Here is a 15,574-nt window from a genome sequence, read left to right as displayed (position 1 = left end):
CTGCTCACACATGCACATCTTACTCTAATGTGCCAAGACATTGAGACCTGAACTCTTCATATTAGAACATTGCTTGAATTCCAGATTGATCATTGGTTGATGCACTTGCAAGAAATATCCCCAAACACCATAAGGACTCTGAAAACTGAACTAGAACCAGGGTCCCCAGAAGCCTGAACCTAGCCAGAGTGACTGCCTGCTTAAGCAAAAACTTTGAATATGCCGCATACATTTAAACAAAATCAAGAGTCTCACAGCAAAATGTCCAAAAGACAATCCAAAGTTGTTCAGCATATGAATAGCCATGAAAATTTGGACTTGCCTGGGGAAAGACAATCAACAGAAGCTATGATTAGGTGACACGAATTTTGGAATTATCTAGCAAATATAAGCAGCTTTTATAGATACTCAGAATACCAGGATGAAGAAATAAATCATTTAACATGAATTAGAAATAATTTTTCCCTCATCTGAATTGCCTTCTATCTACTTTTATCAAGGAAAAAGAAATGTTTCCATCCTAAATTATGACACCTCAAATTTCCCCAAAAGGCAAAAATCACTTTTTCCATTCATTAAAGCATCATAGAAAATCTCAAATACAAGTTTCTATTTTTAATTTCAAGCTCATTTAAATATATCTGATATTTTATATATACACAAATATTTTTCTTTTTACAGTACCTGGAATATATTTCATTCTCCTAAGTTTTTACTTGGACTTGCTCACTTTTCTTTTTTTGTAACTATTCTTTACTTACCTTGTAATGTTTTCTCTCCTACAGTTTTCCATGACAGATTTTCTACCTTATTTCATAATTAATAATATGTTGCATCTGTGTAACACTTTACAGTATGTATTGTTCTCAGTGAAATTAGTCATTTCATTCGCAGTTATAAATTTAACCTGATTATATCATCTTTCTCTTAATAGTTCCCTTTCCTTCCTTGTTAGGACAATAATTTCAATATCTGCCTATTTTTACACAAACTATAAACATATATATGACTTCTAGCACTCTGTCTCTCATCTTTGAATGCTCTGTACCCATCAACCATTTTCCCTGTGTAGAAACTAGAGTCCATCAGGATCATTACCTTTTCACCTCAAATCCCACCTTCATTCCATACAGCCCAATTTAATCGATTTGCAACCCATACAGTTGGAAGAAAGTCTTCCTCTACAATATTCATGTCATTCATTTTGCCTCAGGTTTTCATGAGAGAACTAAGACCACAGTTAACCATTTGAGTCAGAACTTCCTGAGTAAAAATGTCAAGCGAAGTTAAATTGGTCAAAGACTCACGTTTTTATATGGTCACTTGCCACACACAAAAAAGTATATATATATACATATGTATAAGTCCCCTATAAGATCTGCTTAGGAGCATGTTCATCCAATTTGTTCATAAGTCAAACAGCCTAGGTACTCAACCAACACAATTGGCTATATAGTACTATACTGTACTGTAATAGATTTAGAATAATTTTCAGACAAATAGTACACACAAAAAAAACACAAAAAATAAAGAAAAGAATTTTAACCTTATAGTACAGTACCTTGCAGCCTTCCCAGGCGGTGCAATGTAAAGAATCTGCCAGCTAATGCAGGAGACTCAAGAGATGCGGGTTTGATCCCTAGGTCAGGAAGATGCCCTGTAGTAGGAAATAACAGCCCATTCCACTATTCTTGCCTGGAAAATTCCATGGATAGAGAAGCCTTGCTGGATACTATCCGTCAGGTCATAAAAGAGACATGACTGAGAGTGACAATATATGATAAACATGCAAATTAATTTACATGATTAGACATGTCAACACATGTTTGCATCTTTGAAAGTTTGCAACTTGAAGTTTTGTATGTAGGGGACTTACTGTAACTCAGTTATTTTGTAACTAGAGGTTTTATCTCTCAATCACTCTCACCTATATCTTCCCTTCTGCGCCACCGCCCCCCCCAAAAAAATGTCTTTCTGGCAAACACCTATTGCTGTTGGTTTTTTTTCTCTATATCAATAATGTTATATATAATTTATAGCTGTTTATGTTTTGTTATGTTTGTTTTAGATTATATATAAAAGTGAAGCCATCCAGTATTTGTCTTTCTCTAATTTCATTTATCATCGTACCCTCTAGGTTCACCTATTTTATTGTAATTGACAAGATTTCATTCTTTTTTACAACTGAGTAATAGTCCATTATATTATATATACCACATATTTTTTATCCATTTATCTATCCATACTCTTAGCTTGCTTCCATATCTTGGCTATTGTAAATAATGCTTCAATTAACATAGAAGTGCATGTATCTTTTCTGATTAGTATTTTTTTTTCCTTCAGATAAGTACACAGGAATAGTAATGATGGATCATATGACAGCTCTATTTTTAATTTTTTGAGGAATCTCCATACTGTTTTTATGGTGGCTGCACCAATTTACATTCCCATAAATAGTGCATGAAGTTTCCCTTTCCTCAGTCTCCTTGATAGCACTTGTTATTTGCTGTCTTTCTGACAGATGTGAAGCGATATCCAATCTTTGCTTGACTTGTTTTTCCCTGGTGATTAGTAATGTTGAATATCTTTCACTTGTTTTACTTGTTGACCATTTGTAGTTTTTTTAATGCTGAATTGTGTTTTTCTGTATATTTTGGATATTAATCCCTTCTTATTTATATTGTTTGCAAATATCTCTTCCCAATCAGTAGGTGTCTTTTTCATTTTGCTGATAGCTTCCTTTGCTTGCCAAAACTCTTTAGTTTGATGTTGTTCTGTTTGCTTACTTTTGCTTTTGCTTCCCTTGCCTGAGGATACATATGAAAAAATATTATAAAGATCAGTGTCAAAATGTATACTGCCTAGGCTTCCTTCTAGATTTATCACTTCAGGTCTTACACTTAAGTTTTTAATCTATTTCAAACTTATTCTTGTATGTGGTGTGAGAGAGTGGTCTAGTTTGATGCTTTCACGTATAAATGTCCAGTTTTCCCAAAACCATTTGTTGAAGAGGGTGTTTTTTTTCCCCATGGTATATTCTAGCCTCATTTGTCATAGATTAATTGTCCATATAAGTATGGGTTAATTACTGAGATCTTACTCTATTCCACGGATCTATGTGTCTGTTTTTGTACCACTGCCATACTGTTTTGATTACAATACCTTTGCATTACAGTTTGAAAATAGAGAGTGTGATACTCTTGTTCTTGCTCAAGATTATTTTTACTATTTAGCAGGTGGCTTTGTGTTTCTGAACAAATTTTAAAGCTATCTATTCTAGTTCTGTGTGAAAAAAAAATGCCATTCATATTTTGATAGATATTGCATTGAATGTGTAGATCATCTTGGACAGTATGGTCACTTTAACAATATTCTTTTCATTCATACACATAGTATATCTTTCCATCTGTTTGTATCATCTTCAGTTTCTTTCATCAGTATCTTATAGTTTGCCAAGTACCATGTTTTATAATCTTACTTTGTTGTTGTCTGTTGTTTTTGTTTAGTCACTAAGTAGTGTCTGACTCTCTTTGTGACCCCATGGACAATAGCCCACAAGTTTCCTCTGTCCATGGGATTTCCCAAGCAAGAATACTGGAATGGGTTGCTATTTTCTTCTCCAAGTTATTTTCTTGACCCAGGGATAGAATCCTGTTGTTTTCTTTCACCACTTAAAAAAAAAAAAAAAAAAAAAAAGCCATTTCCTCATTGTTTCCATTATGAAGGCACTGGTCATTCTTACTATACCTACTTTTTTGCTGCTTTTTCCTTTTAATTTTGCAGTAATTTTACTATAGTTTTCCTAGGTATGATTTTCAAAAGTCTATCTTGTTTTTAATTTGCCAAGCTTCTTAAATTTATAGCTTGATATCTTTCTTCTCTTTTGAAAAATTATTAATTGTTATCTCTTAAATTACTGCTTTTGCTTTCCTCCAATTTTTTCACTTCTGAGTATACAATTGCACTTATATTAAGATTTTCTATTATTGTCCTTATATCTGAACAATATTTTCTTTGTTGCTTCTCTGTGCTTCAGTGTGGAATTTTTGCTGACCTACCTTACATTTTTGTAGTTGTGTCTTCTGCTGAGATCAATCTGCTTTTAAACCTATCTATTAAACCATCAATTCTTATTGCAATTTTTATTTATAAAAATTCCATTTGATTCATTTTTAGGGATTCCACTTCTCTAATAAAACATATTATTTTTGTTAATTATTTTCTAGAATGTGTTAATCATAGTTTTTTTAAAGTTTGAGTTTGGTGATTCTTATACCTGAGTCATCTATTTGTCTATTATTTATTTATTCATTTGTCTGTTTGTTTTACCTGTTGGTACAATAAGAAAATTTTTGCTTGAATGTTGTCAGTGTACCTACACATTATGAAATATGAAACCTGCTTCCAGGAAGTATTCACACTATCATCTGCTAAGTATTACATTCACTGATATTGTCTTAATCCAATAAAGACTGAGTTGATTTAAGTCTATTGCAGTTTCTGCAAGATTTTATCTACCATTTTTCTACCAATCCACCATTTCTTATTTATCCTAGCACCTGTGGCTAAACCCTCTAGAAATTCCATTTCAGAGCATGGAATATTACTGAAGTTCCTTTTCTTGTTGGAGAGTGAATCTGATTTTTTTTCTTCTCAAAACTACATGACTGTCAAAATGCCACTCTGCTTGTCACATTTTTCTTCTTAGACTCTTTCTCTGTGAAGTTTAATAATTTGGCAAATGGAATAAAGGAAAAATATAAATCTTTCTTTGACCCACTTTTCTCTTTAGGATTTTGGTCCTTCAGGTGCATTGGTAGCAATTTTTATCTCAACCAGGAGAGTGCCTGCTGGCCATGACCCTGTTCAGATTCTGAGCAGGTGATCCTTCACCAAGATACTGCTAGGAGAAGAGTGACCCCCAAAATGTTTATTCACTTCTCTGAATCTTTCCTGTTCCTCCAATTACCTTGAAAATTTTCCAATGCCTTTTTAAAAACTTGTTTGTTTGAATCTGGCTCTTCTAATTCTTCTCAGCATCAGCTAGGTCCCTCTGAACTTGCTTTATTATAGACGGAAGTACATAAGAACTTTCAAGTTTATCCTTTTTACATCATTTCATCATTTTGCTGTCAAAGAGAAATGGAACAAACCTTAGCAAATTTCATTTTCTTGGAATTCCCAAATAATTGACAGAACTAATAACATTACTTTTACCCTTATTATCATGACATGGTAACATAAAGTTACAGTTTATCATCATTTACCATGAGCCAGAAACATTGATAAAAGATTTAAATGTATCTCATGTAATTGGTTCAACTACATTGAAGATGAGCTCCTTGAGTGAGAAACCAAGTAAATTTGTTGTAAGTTGACAGCAACAGAGTATATGGTCTGATTTGGAAATTCATTAAGGAAGTAAAAGGTCAGTGACTAAACCAGGTCATGGGATTTTTGCATTAGACACAGAGTGCATTTATCATGAAAGCTCTGTTTCCCTTTGCTTAACTTCTTTCCATTCTGAGAACAAGAAACTGAAACCTAAGTATTTGAATATTCATACGGTTACTCACTTGCCATTTAGAACACATATTTGAAGATAATACATTTGAGTCACCAGGCCTCACTGAGCAGTTTAATAGGAAACTGCAAAGTTAACAGGGTATAAATGATTCATTGTGACAAATTGCAAGAAACAGTGGAATAAGTATATTAGGAGAGCACTTAATGAGATATTACTAGTGGAAAGTCTTCCAAGAAAGTGTTAAACAAATTTCCAAACCAATAACTTGAGTAGACATTTGCTAAATGAAAGGGCGAGGCAATTGAGTTTGAAGGAGGAAACAGTCTATCCAAAGGGAACTGCAAAAGAGAAGAGAATGTATCTGGCTGTTAGGAAACTCCCTAAAATTTAAAATGACTCAGCCACTGCCGGGAGCCAGCACACGAGATCCCACCCATGACAAGGTCATGAGGGAGAAAACCTGATGGGCAAGGCGGATCAGGTTTTCAGGGGTTTCGAAAAGGCCAGCTCACGAGATCCCACCCATGACAAGGTCATCAGGAGAAAGCCTGACAGGCAAGGCAGATCAGGTTTTCAGGGATTTCGAAAATCTGCCCCTGGCGCTCACCTTAAAGATGATATCTGTCTTTCTGATGCCTGCCTCAGTAGACTACTCCCTAATTTCTGTGACACAGGCAGAAGGCCTTCTCTGATCTCTTCCCAAATAAGAATCAATTTAGAACTTTAATCAATAAGTTTCTCAGGTGGTGGTATTTTATGAGATTATCCAGGGTGAAAGGAGTGTTTTAATTTGAGCTCCTTTGCTGGTAGTTTGTTAGCCAAATGCATTTATGCCCTTGGTACTAATATGCATGATTGCTTATAATACCCTAATCATAAAATAGCATAGAGAACCTGATCATATAAAGGCCCTAACAGACATAGAGCCTTTTTGAGGGGTGAAGGAGTCCTATTAGAAAACATAAGAAAAATTATTTTAAAAGTGGTTATTGGGTTAACATTTGCTTGCTGTGTTCTTACTCTTAATATGCTAAGGTTGTGTTATGGAAACTATTGTTAATATGGTTAAAGATCTAGAGAAATAAGAGCTTAGCCCTAGTGTAGTAATAATGAGACAGTTGTTAATTGTCAGCCAGGAGTGCTAGGCAGAGGCTGCCTCACTGAAGCCGCAGAGTCTGTGTGGGGTAAACTTCTTAGATAAACACAACTGACAACTTTTGCAGAAGGATTAATTTTTGTATTAGCAAGGTTATAATTCTACTCTGTACTATTGCCCTATGAGACTGCTACCTTTCAGTTAAGGTCACCATAGAAACGGAAAATAGGTTTACATTCACCTGACTTGCATAAAATGTTAATAGGCCCAAAGGCCAGAAGACAATGTACAAGACCCTCATAAACAAAGAAGTATGCAGAAAACACCCTGGTTTCGTGAAGAACAAGCTGATGTAATGTTAAACTATCTTCCGCTTAGAAATGTACTAATTTAGGGTATAAAAGCCATGGTAAAAAATAAAGCATTGCCAGACTCTGCCAGACCCTGCAAACACCCCCGTCTGGTCATTCTCTCTCTTTCTCTCTCTTTCTCTCTCTCTCCCTCGCAGACTTGGCCCTATCAAGGCTGGTCTCACATATCTTCTCTCTCTCTCTCGCCGGCACCATTCATCCTGAGGGTACCCCCTGGATCCTGCCGAGGCTGGACCCCGGCAAGCCACACATTAGGAAAGAAGAAGTGTGAGAAAATAACTTTCAAAATAACCCAAAGGTTCTTTATTAAATATGTGAATTTTATAATTCCTAAATCTTATTGTCTTGTTTACTTTCTTATGAACCCCTATACCTGATATCCGACATGATACATAAGATGAAGTGACATGGTTTTACATGGTTCCTAGGGAGCCCTGGTGTGCTGCGATTCATGGGATCACAAAGAGTCGGACATGACTGAGTGACTGAACTGAACTGAACTGAACTGAGGGAGCTGCAGTGTGAGCGGAGAAAGTACACAGAGAGTTATTTTAGTTTACTCAAACTCATGTCCATACAGTCGGTGATGCCATCCAGCCATCTCATCCTCTGTTGTCACCTTCTCCTCCTGCCCCCAATCCCTCCCAGCATCAGGCTCTTTTCCAATGAGTCAACTCTTCGCATGAGGTGGCCAAAGTACTGGAGTTTCAGCTTCAGCATCAGTCCTTCCAATGAACACCCAGGACTGATCTCCTTTAGGATGGACTGGTTGGATCTCCTTGCAGTCCAAGGGACTCTCAAGAGTCTTCTCCAACACCACAGTTCAAAAGCATCCATTTTTTGGCGCTCAGCTTTCTTCACAGTCCAACTCTCACAGCCATATATGACCACTGGAAAAACCATAGCCTTGACTGGACAAACCTTTGTTGGCAAAGTAATGTCTCTGCTTTTTAATATGCTATCTAGGTTGGTCATAACTTTCCCTCCAAGGAGTAAACATCTTCTAATTTCATGGCTGCAATCACCATCTTCAGTGATTTTGGAGCCCCAAAAAAGGAAGTCTGACACTGCTTCCACTGTTTCCCCAAGTTACACATTACCACCTGAGAAACTGAAGATTTCCTTTCAGATCAATTAAAAAGGATGTCACAGTTGTCATTGATTGGTAGCCCTCCAATGTGAGCCTGTGAGCCCTAAGAGAACTCAGAAGGAGAAGAATACCTGACCTCTAACAGCAGTCAGACTGCTGCCACTTCCTATGATGATGAACTCCAAGGAACCTCAAGGTGTTAAAACACAAAATACTGGTCCCAGAGAGTAGAGATACATTTGAAAGGAATGATTTCAGTGAGCCCAGATTCTTGCATCCTCCCATACATAGAAAAGCATCAAATTCCTTAACTTGGAATATCTTGTTTTCTTTAATTAACAATAATCTTTGGATGTTCTGACTTTGTTGTAAAACTTCTATATAACCTGACCCTTCTCCTCACTTCCTCAGAGCAGTTCTCTCAGGGTTACTTGAGATGCTGTCTACCGGGCTTGAAGTCCTAAAAATTTCCACCAAATAAAACAGAAGTCTCAACTTTTAGACTGTGACTATTTTTTAAGTCAACAAACCCAACAGGAGAGACTGTCTAAATGCGTAATATAAAAATAAAATAATCACTGATATGTGATTACATAAAGCAGCGGACTTCCCTGGTGGCTCAGACAGTAAAGCGTGCCTACAATGTGGGAGACCTGGGTTCAGTCCCTGGGTCAGGAAGATCTCCTGGAGAAGGAAATGGCAACTCACTCCAGTATTCTGTAGCCTGGCAGGCAATAGTCCAGAGGTCACAATGAGTTGGATATGACTGAGCACAAAGGGCATGAAAATTTACTTCCAGTTTACCTCTGCTCCACTTCCCTTGGGCCTTTCTAACTTTGACAACAGAATGAATGGTTGATGTAACTGATAAAAGAGGAATATACTCAACGAAAGAGACAGGAAAAAAAACACAGTCCTTGGAGCAAAATAAACTCAATGTAAGTAACAATTCTTTAGCTTGTTAATTGTTTGACTTTACACATATGTGGTAGACAAAACAATGGATGCCCGTCATCAAAGATACCATGTCCCAAGCCTCTAAACATGTGGATTTGTTACCTTACATGAAAAAAATAAAAAAGAATCTTTGAAGATGTAATTAAATTAAGGATCTTGAGATGGGGAGATTATTCTGGATTACCTGGGTTGGTCACATTTAGTCACACAGCTTCTTATTAGAGGAAGATAGCAGTGTCATAGTAATGGAGAGATTTGATGATGCTCTGCTGATGGCATTGAAGATGGAGCAAGAGACCAGAGCTGAGGAATGCAGGTGACCTCTAGAAGCTATAAGAGACAAGGAGACACATTCCATCCTAAAGCCTGCAAAAGGAACTCAGCCCTACCGATATACCTTAATCTTCATTCAGTAAGATTCATTGTGAACTGCTGACCTCCAGAACTGTAAAATAATAATTAGTGTTGGTTTGAAACCACTAAATTGTTGCAACTCATTAACTTTCTAAGGCTAATTAATTTACTTTTGGCAGTGCTGTGTGGCTTGAAGGATCTTAGTTCCTCCTTCAAAGATTGAACTCAGGCCTCCTGTAAAGGCAGTACAGAGTCCCGACCATTGGACCATCAGGGACTTCCTGGTAATTTATTACTACATAAATTGTTACAGGATTCCCAGGTGGCTCAGTGATAAAGAATCTACCTGCCCAAACAGGAGACACAGGAGATGTATGATCCATCTCTGGAGTGGGAAGATCACTTGAAGTAGGAAATGGCAACCCATTCCAGTATTCTCACCTGGAAAACTCTCTGGACAGGGCACCCTGGCAGGCTACAGTCCATGGGGTCACAAAGAGTCTGAAATGACTGAGCCACAGAGTGTGCATGCAAATTACTACAGCACATTAAGTTCTTTCGCTCTCATGATCTGTATGGTGACAAGAGTGTTCTGAGAAAGAAAATTATGATTTTATTAAAGGTGTCAAAAAAACTTAAGCTGTTAATATATTTGTTATTCAATTACTGATAATGTTACCAAACCATACTTTGATCTTCTCACCCATATGGAGTAAAGCCAATTTACTGACATCAGGTTGTGATGAAGGAAAGTACCGTGTTTATTGCAGTTACCAGACAAATAGTCGAGGGCGTTAGTGCTGGGAAAACCCCAATTCTCTGATACTTTCAGAAAAGCATTTTTCAAGGCCAGACAAGGGAGGGGAGTAAGGGTGTGTGATCCTCTCAATTCTCTGATTGGCTGATGGTGAGGAACCAGGGTGGAATCACAGGGGTTAACATTATCAGTCCTAGAGCTTCAGTAGCTCTGGGGGCTACTGTTCATGGGGATCAAGCAGTTAACTTATTCTATTTGGTAGAGATTTAAGCATCTGTGAAACCAATCAGGATATGGGGTCAGATGCTACTACCTAGGTAATTCAGAGAGGAGGTAAAAATTCTGTGACCACCATATGGCTGATTACTGTTTTAAACTGTTATCCGTTCTTTCCACCCAAGAGCTGTTTTGTCATTAAATGTTTACATCTGTTCAATCATTTATTCTTGAGCCAGGCTTTTGTGACTCAGGGAGGCTTGAAGACTACACCTTTTCTGCAAAGGAGAGATGGGCAGAGGACATGAGGGGAGGGTCTGTCCCAGGAAGACTCCATAGGGTCGTGTGTGTGTGTGTGTGTATGTGTGTGTATGTGTGTGTGCGCACGCACGCCCGCCCGCACGCTCAGTCATGTCCAATTCTTTGTGACCCCGTGGACTGTAGCCCCCCAGGCTCCTCTGTCCAAGGAATTTTCCAGGTAAGAATACTGGAGGGGGTTGCCATTTCCTGTTCCAGATGATCATCCCAACCGAGGGATCGAACCCAGGTCTCTTGTGTCTCTTGCTTTGGCAAGTGGTTCTTTACCACTGTGCCACCATAGGGTCCTGCTCAGTTACAATTATTCATGCCTGCTTAAGGATATATTATGAACTTTATTATCTAAAATCTTCCCAGTGAAGTTTGGTCAGGGGAATTCCTACAACCTTTTTTTCTTCAGGGCTCAGATAAAGCTATAATCCCCAAATTATAACACAGAATACAGACTCTTCTGATTGACCAGTGCCTGGGTTTAAATATTCTGAACACCAGTGTTTCTTCAAGAGTGGGAGAAATGGTCAGTCAGTCTTTTCAGTCGCTCAGTCGTGTCCGACTATTTACAACCCCATGAATCGCAGCACGCCAGGCCTCCCTATCCATCACCACCTCCCAGAGTTTACTCAAACTCATGCCCATCAAGTCAGTAATGCCATCCAGCCATCTCATCCTCTGTCATCCCCTTCTCCTCCTGCCCCCAATCCCTCCCAGCATCAGGGTCTTATCCAATGAGTCAACTCTTCGCATGAGGTGGCCAAAGTACTGGAGTTTCAGCTTCAGCATCAGTCCTTCCAATGAATATTCAGGACTGATTTCCTTTAGGATGGACTGGTTGGATCTCCTTGCAGTCCAAGCGACTCTCAAGAGTCTTCTCCAACACCACAGTTCAAAAGCATCAATTCTTCGGTGTTCAGCTCTCTTCAATGTCCAACTCTCACATCCATATATGACCACTGGAAAAACCATAGCCCTGACCAGATGGACCTCTGTTGACAAAGTAATGTCTCTGCTTTTTAATATGCTATCTAGGTTGGTCATAACTTTCCCTCCAAGGAATAAGCGTCTTTTAATTTCATGGGTGAAGTCACCATCTGCAGTGATTTTGGAGCCCAAAAAAATAAAGTCTGACACTGTTTCCACTGTTTCCCCATCTATTTCCCATGAAATGATGGGACCAGATGCCATGATCTTAGTTTTCTGAATGTTAAGCTTTAAGCCAACTCTTTCACTCTCCTCTTTCACTTTCATCAAGAGGCTTTTTAGTTCTTCTTTGCTTTCTGCCATAAGGGTGGTGTCATCTGCATATCTGAGGTTATTGATATTTCTCCTAGCAATCTTGATTCCAGCTTGTGCTTCTTCCAGCCCAGCGTTTCTCATGATGTACTCTGCATAGAAGTTAAATAATCAGGGTGACAATATACAGCCTTGACGTACTCCTTTTCCTATTTGGAACCAGTCTGTTGTTCCATGTCCAGTTCTAACTGTTACTTCCTGACCTGCATACAGGTTTCTCAAGTGGCAGGTCAGGTGGTCTGGTATTCCCATCTCTTTCAGAATTTTCCACAGTTTATTGTGACCCACACAGTTGAAGACTTAGGCATTGTCAATGAAGCAGAAATAGATGTTTTTCTGGAACTCTCTTGCTTTTTCGGTGATCCAGCGGATATTGGCAATCTGATCTCTGGTTCTTCTGCCTTTTCTAAAACCAGCTTGAACATCTGGAAATTCCCGGTTCACATATTGCTGAAGCCTGGCTTGGAGAATTTTGAGCATTACTTTACTAGTGTGTGAGACGACTGCAATTGTGTGGTAGTTCGAGCATTCTTTGGGATTGCCTTTCTTAGGGATTGGAATGAAAACGGACCTTTTCCAGTCCTGTGGCCACTGCTGAGTTTCCCAAATTCACTGGCATATTGAGTGCAGCACTTTCACAGCATCATCTTTCAGGATTTGAAATAGCTCAACTGGAATTCCATCACCTCCACTAGCTTTGTTCATAGTGATGCTTTCTAAGGTCCACTTGACTTCACATTCCAGGATGTCTGGCTCTAGGTGAGTGATCACACCATTGTGACTATCTGGGTCATGAAGATCTTTTTTGTACAGTTCTTCTGTGTATTCTTGCCACCTCTTCTTAATATCTTCTGCTTCTGTTAGATCCATACCATTTCTGTCCTTAATCGAACTCATCTTTACCTGAAATGTTCCCTTGTTATCTCTAATTTTCTTGAAGAGATCTCTAGTCTTTCTCATTCTGTTTTCCTCTATTTCTTTGCATTGATCACTAAGGAAGGCTTTCTTATCTCTCCTGGCTATTCTTTGGAACTCTGCATTCAACTGGGAATATATTTCCTTTTCTTCTTTGCTTTTCACTTCTCTTCTTTTCACAGCTATTTGTAAGGCCTCCTCAGACACCCTTTTGCCTTTTTGCATTTCTTTTCCATGGGGATGGTCTTGATCCCTGTCTCCTGTACAATGTCACAAACCTCCATCCATAGTTTATCAGGCTCTCTGTCTATCAGATCTAGTCCCTTAAATCTATTTCTCACTTCCACTGTATAGTCATAAGGGATTTTGTTAGGTCATATCTGAATGGTTTAGTGGTTTTCCCTACTTTCTTCAGTTAAAAATGTTAGTGCATCATGAAAACAGTTTTAGAAAATGAGCAAAGCCCACTTGATCTCGGAGAGACAGCAGTAACTGATGCCTTAAAGCAAGAAAGATCTTACTTCCCTGCCCTGGAATTGAACCTAGGTAGCCCTGCCTGCCAATGCAAAAGACATAAGAGACACAGGTACGATCCCTGATGTCAGGAAGATTCCTTGAAGGAGGGAAAGGCAACCCACTCCAGTATTCTTGCCTGGAGAATCACACAGACAGAGTAGCTTGGCAGGCTACAGTACAGAGGGTTGCAAGAATAGGAACCGACTGAAGCGACTTTGCACACAGCACACAGCACACAGCGTAGCCTGGATGAAAATCCGGAATCCTGGCTGATAGTCCACCAGGGGTTAGAAGACAGAAGCAAAATTCCCCTTATCCTCATTGAAAAATGTGTTTCTCAAGGAGGCAAAAACTGTAAAAATCAGGTGCAAGATTTAATTAGAGACACAGCACAAGTGGAAAACTCTCAGAAAAACAGTTTAAGACAGAAACAAGGCAGAGATATGCACCCAGAGAGAGAGGGTGTGGGCATCCCCCTTCATGAGGAGGAGTGCAGTGAAGAGGTGGTTAAATGATTTATACAGGGCAGGTCTACCGGGTCTTTGTTTATCTTTGATTATGTTGCTTCTTTTTGCACAGCTGACATACCCAAGGCCCCTCCCCAACGTGCATGCACAACTTTTTTCCAAGATGGATTCCCACCCAGAGGCCTGGGGAGAGGAGGGGCTTGGCATCACATATTTTCCGGTGGTGCTCCCTTTTTTTTGAACCGCAAGGAGACTTTCTGCACATGTGTAGACAGGGAGGTTCTTCTTTCTTCAAGGATGGGAAATATGTGATCTCTTGATCTTTTACTCAAACAGGATTTAGCCCTTCTTTATCTCTGCCATAATTGTTATCTTAAAGTGAACATGAGAAACAAAGCCCAGATATTCAGCCTCTTCCTGTGGCTATTATTATCTCAAAATGCAGACAGAATGTTGATGATAAATATCTAGTCTGGAGACAACTTGTCCCCTGTCTCAGCAAGTTGGAACAGAAGGCTAGTTATACACCATACACAAAAATAAACTCAAAAGGGATTAAAGATCTAAATGTAAGGCCAGAAACTAAAACTCCTAGAGAAAAACATAGGCAAAACACTCTCTGACGTAAATCACAGCAGGATCCTCTATGACCCACCTCCCAGAGTAATGGAAAGAAAAGCAAAAACAAACAAATGAGGCCTAATTAAACTTAAAAGCTTTTGCACAATGAAGGAAACTACAAGCAAGGTGAAAAGGCAGCCTTCAGAATGGGAGAAAATAATAGCAAATGAAGGAACTGACAGAGAATTAATCTCAAAAATATACAAGTAGCTCCTGCAGCTCATTTCCAGAAAAATAAACGACCCAATCAAAAAATGGGCCACAGAACTAAGCAGACTTTTCTCCAAAGAAGACATACAGATGGCTAACAAACACATGAAAAGATGCTCAACATCACTCATCATCAGAGAAACGCAAATCAAAACCTCAATGAGGTACCATCTCAAGCCGGTCAGAATGGTTGCTATCCAAAAGTGTACAAACAATAAATGCTGGAGAGGGTGTGGAGAAAAGGGAACCCTCCTACACTGTTGATGGGAATGCAAACTAGTACAGTCACTGTGGAGAACAGTGTGGAGATTCCTTAAAAAACTGGAAATAGAACTGCCATATGACCCAGCAATCCCACTCCTGGACATACACACCGAGGAAACCAGAATTGAAAGAAACACATGTACCCCAATGTTGATTGCAGCACTGTTTATAATAGCCAGGACATGGAAGCAACCTAGATGCCCATCAGCAGATGAATGGATAAGGAAGCTGTGGTACATATACACCATGGAATATTACTCAGCCATTAAAAAGAATTCATTTGAACCAGTCCTAATGAGATGGATGAAGCTGGAGCCCATTATACAGAGTGAAGTAAGCCAGAAAGATAAAGAACATTACAGCATACTGACACATGTATATGGAATTTAGAAAGGTGATAACGATAACCCTATATGCAGAACAGAAAAAGAGACACAGAAATACAGAACAGACTTTTGAACTCTGTGGGAGAATGTGAGGGTGGGATATTTCAAAAGAACAGCATGTATACTATCTATGGTGAAACAGATCACCAGCCCAGGAGGGATGCACGAGACAAGTGCTCCGGCCTCGTGCACTGGGAAGACCCAGAGGAATCGGGTGGA

The sequence above is a fragment of the Dama dama genome, chromosome 22 (genome assembly GCF_033118175.1).
Source record: "Dama dama isolate Ldn47 chromosome 22, ASM3311817v1, whole genome shotgun sequence".
NCBI lineage: Eukaryota > Metazoa > Chordata > Mammalia > Artiodactyla > Cervidae > Dama > Dama dama.
The sequence above is the reverse complement of the archived record's forward strand: the minus strand, read 5'-3'. Positions refer to the sequence as shown.